The sequence below is a fragment of the Phyllostomus discolor genome, chromosome 1, assembly GCF_004126475.2.
Source record: "Phyllostomus discolor isolate MPI-MPIP mPhyDis1 chromosome 1, mPhyDis1.pri.v3, whole genome shotgun sequence".
Taxonomy (NCBI): Eukaryota; Metazoa; Chordata; class Mammalia; order Chiroptera; family Phyllostomidae; genus Phyllostomus; species Phyllostomus discolor.
The window spans coordinates 58729745-58734738 of NC_040903.2; the positions used below are offsets into that span (position 1 = coordinate 58729745).

The window sequence follows — 4994 nt, forward strand, 5'->3', positions numbered from 1 at the left end:
CCCAGTCACCCAAGAGATGATTTGAAAAGCTGGAGTAAAAGCGCTGCCTTGAGGACAGAACCCATTTAATAGTAAAACTAAGACAACAAATGACAATATTGCTCACACATATTGGAAAGTGGAAGGGAGGAGAGAATTGAAGTTAGAGTACACATGTTGATTTTCTAGTTTTCCAGATGGAGGGTCAGAAGGCATTTCTTAAAGTTGGTAAATCAGGTAATAGAAGTACAAATTAAACCTCTGATGTTTTTAATCATCAGGTTACTATGCACAGGTTACTTATTAAAATAAATGATGGATAATAAAGTAACTCAGTTACAACTAAGGGACAGGACTTGCAAGGAGCGTGCTAAAGAGAATGTCTTAGAGGATTAAGCTTTTCCCAACCACACTGTGGAACTGAGTTGTGTGCCAGTATATGCACTTGTACCTGAGTTCAACTGGAATCCCTTACACTATAGCATTAACACATGATGCATCTTCTTGGAGCATGACTGTTATTCAAACATTGGAACATTACCTGTGGTTTTCCAGGGTACACAGTGAAGGTGGGAAGACTTTTTACAACAGTGACAGTTGGATAAATGGTGATCCCAAGAGTTTACTCTTTAGCAAAAAATTTCTCCTTTTAGGTCATAGATAAATGGAGAGCAGAAACTGGAAGAGGAGTTTCTATTTGAGGTCTCCTTTTTCACTTTAAGTTATGCTTTTAGGTCAGCGATATGAAAAATATTATTTCAGCATTGTGTCTTTTCTCTGGTTATGTACAGAGTTCTCTATTTTATAAATGTAACACATATCTATACTATACATTGTATGTAATGAGAGAAAAAATATTTTCTGAAATAATATACTCTGCCCCTTCACCAGACAACAGCAGGATTCACTAGCATGTCTGTGATTTCCTTTTTGTTTTAACGACCATCTATGGGACTAGGGCTCAAAACCTAGTAGTGAGGATTAACAAGAGAATGAGCAATCATATGCTGCTCCTGGTTTTGAATCTAATACTCCCAGTTATGGGGCTAACATTCCTGTTTCCTTTAGTCCCGGTCCTTTTTTTTTTTTTTTTGACAGGAAGTAGGATTTATTGGTGGGTGTTAAGGTGGAAGCAGAGACTTACGAGAGCAGAGCCTGCCATTTTAACAGGGGACCATGATTAGAGATGTATTTGACCCCACAGCCATCTGGGATGAGCTGCTTTTCAGCCACTATGTCTTCAAATTCATCCCCATTAAACTTAGTAAAGCCCTGCTTCTTAGAGATGTGGCTCTTCTGGTGATCAGGGAACTTGAACTTGGCCATGCATAGGGCCTCAGTCACATGCTCCTTGTTCTGCAGCTTGGTGAGGATAGACATAATGACTTGGCTAATATGGACCCTGGCCACTGTGCTCTGGGGCTTTCCAAAGGCAGCCTGCATACCTGTCTGGAGCCTGTCAGACCCAGCACAGGACAACATTTTGTTGATGCAGATGACATGGAAGAGGCAGAGCCACACTCAGATGTGAAAGCTCTCTTTGCCACAGCTTTTCACCATGTACTTGTTGGCACAAATATGGGCAGTTTCCAGGGCTTCGGAAGAGAGCTGTTCATATTCATCTGACACCATGTGGCCATAGAGTGGGAACTCATCCACTTTTGCCTTCTTCTGGCCAAGGTCAAAGATGCAGGTCTTGGCATCAAGACACCTAGACAGAAGCGAGACTTTGGAAACAGCTCATTCTTACAATACCAGGAACACCGGGCTAGGCCATGGCCCATGGCAATACCAGGATCTTCACTGGCATGCTGAAGGGAAAGAGTAGTCCCAGTGTTTTGACCAGTGACCTCCCCGGTACCTGGAAGCCTGCCTTAGCCAGCTGCTAGTGCACTGAGTGTGGCGAGGTGATGAAAGGGCCTCAACCTCATGCAAAACTGTCCATACACTGGGGTACAGGACTGTACCCTCAGAAGGTGCTTTGTCAGTGTGGGTGACAGTTGGAAGGTTCTATACAAATGGAAGTTTATTTGCATTAGAAAAAAGGTCTGGGCTTTCATAAACATCTCTTCATGAAAAGAATTTGCTAGGTATACTAAAAAACAAAAACAAAAAAAAAATTCTAAAAAGAACATCTGCTACAACAGCTGTTCCTGAAAGCAGATTAAGGTACAACTGCCACATAAAGAGTGAAAAAGGGAAATATCTTCCCATTTTACTCTAATGAGATTCAAAACCCCTCCCACTTATTACCTAGTAATTCCCCTGGGATTCAGCACATTTCAAGTCCCTCAACAAAAATTCACTCTGTTATAAACCAAACACAGTCATTTTACCTGCCTTGGAATGTCTCAGAGCTCCAAAAACAACACACATACCACGCATCCCTCAGTTTCCACTTGTTGTCCTCTGTTTAAAACTAAAGGGTCATTACAAGCCTTTAAGCAGGCTCATCAAGAAAAAAAGAGAAAGGATCCAAATAAACACAATCAGAAATGAAAGAGGACAGATTACAACTGACACCACAGAAATACAAAGGATTGTAAGAAATTACTATGAAGAACTGTATGCCCCAAAATTTGAAAACCTATGTGAAATGGACAAATTTCTAGAAAAATAAAATCTTCCAAAACTCAATGAAAAAGAAGCAGAAAGCCTGAACAAATCAATAACAGCAAAAGAAATTGAAGCAGTAATCAAAAAACTCCCAACACACAAAAGCCCTGGACCGGATGATTTCACTGGAAAATTTTACAAAGCATTTAAGGAAGAGCTAATCCCTATCCTTCACAGACTATTCCAAAAAATCCAGAATGATGGAAGACTCCCAAACTCTTTTTATGAAGCCAGCATCATCCTAATCCCCAAACCAGATAAAGACACAATAAAGAAAGAAAACTTCAGGCCAATATCTCTGATGAACATTGACACAAAAATCCTCAACAAAATACTGGCAAACCGCATCCAACAATACATTAGAAAGATTAAACACCATGACCAAGTGGGATTCATCCCAGGGATGCAAGGATGGTACCACATTCACAAATCAATAAATGTAATACATCACATAAACAAAAGCAAAGACAAAAATCACATGATCATATCAATAGATGTGGGAAAAGCATTTGATAAGGTACAGCACCCATTTTTGATAAAAACATTCATCAAAGTGGGAATAGAGGGAGCATTCCTTGACATAATAAAGGCCATATATGGCAGACCTACAGCCAACATCATACTCAATGGGCAAAAACTACAATCTTTCCCACTGAGATCAGGAACAAGACAAGGTTGTCCACTTTCACCACTTTTATTCAATATAGTATTGGAAGTTTTAGCCACAGCAATCAGACAAGAAAAGGAAATAAAAGGCATCCAAATCAGAAAGGAGGAAACAAAACTGTCATTGGTTGCAGATGACATGATAGTGTACGTAGAAAATACTATAGATTCTGCTAAAAAACTGCCTGACCTAATAAACGAATTTGGCAAAACTGCAGGATACAAGGTCAATATCCAGAAATCAAAGGCATTTTTGTATATCAACAATGAAACAGCAGAAACAGAAATCAGGGGAAAAAAATCCCATTTGATATAGCAAAAAGAAAAATAAAATACCTAGGAATCAATCTAACCAAGGAAGTAAAAGACCTGTATACAGAAAACTACACAACACTGAAGAAAGAAATTAAGGAAGACACAAACAAATGGAAACATATACCATGTTCATGGATTGGAAGAATTAACATCATCAAAATGTCCATACTGCCTAAAGCAATTTACACATTCAATGAAATGCCTATTGAAGTACCAATGGCATATTTCACAGACATAGAACAAACACTTCAAAAATTTATATGGAACCATAAATGACCCTGAATAGCTGCTGCAATTTTGAGAAAGAAAAGCAAAGTAGGAGGAATCACAATACCTGATACCAAACTGTATTACAAGGCCACTGTAATCAAAACAGCCTGGTACTGGCATAAAAACAGGCACATGGACCAATGGAACAGAACAGAGAGCCCAGAAATAAACCCAAGTCTCCATGGTCAATTAATATTTGACAAAGGGGGCAGCAACATAAAATGGAGTGAAAACAGTCTCTTCAACAAATGGTGTTGGGAAAACTGGACAGTTACGTGCAAAAAAATGAAACTTGAGCACCAACTTACACCATACACAAAATAAATTCAAAGTGGATGAAAGACTTAAATATAAGCCATATCACCATTAAAGTCCTAGAGGAGAACATAGGCAGGAAAATCTCAGGTATTTCACACAGCAACATTTTTACTGATACATCCCCCAGAGCAAGGGACATAAAGGAAAGAATAAACAAATGGGATCTCATCAAAATAAAAAGCTTCTGCATGGCTAAAGAAAACAGTATTAAGATAAAAAGAGAATCAACTGTATGGGAAAACATATTTGCCAATGACACCTCAGACAAGGGTTTAATCTCCAAAATATATAAAGAACTTACATGACTCCACTCTAAGAAGACAAGCAACCCAATTATAAAATGGGCAAAGGACTTGAACAGACGCTTCTCCAAGGAGGACATACAGAGGATCCAGAGACACATGAAAAGATGCTCAATATCGCTAGCTATCAGAGAGATGCAAATTCAAACCACAATGAGATACCACTTCACACCAGTCAGAATGGCCATCATAAACAAAGCACCAAACAACAAGTGTTGGAGAGGTTGTGGACAAAAGGGGACCCTAATGCACTGTTGGTGGGATTGCAGACTGGTATGACCACTATGGAAAACAGTATGGAATTTTCTCAGAAAACTAAAAATGGATCTGCCTTTTGACCCAGCAATTCCACTGCTAGGATTATATCCTAAGAACCCCAAAACACCAATCTAAAAGGACCTATGCCCCCCAATGTTCATAGCAGCACAATTCACAATAGCCAAGTGCTGGAAGCAACCTAGGTGCTCATCAGTAAATGAATGGATCAAAAAACCATGGTACATTTACACAATGGAATTTTATGCAGAG

General features: G+C 39.1%; 1 pseudogene; it reads right to left on the reverse strand.

Moving 5' to 3' along the window:
• Positions 1 to 1056: 1056 nt before the first annotated feature.
• On the reverse strand, positions 1057 to 1797 carry LOC114493133 (annotated as a pseudogene).
• Positions 1798 to 4994: the final 3197 nt, after the last annotated feature.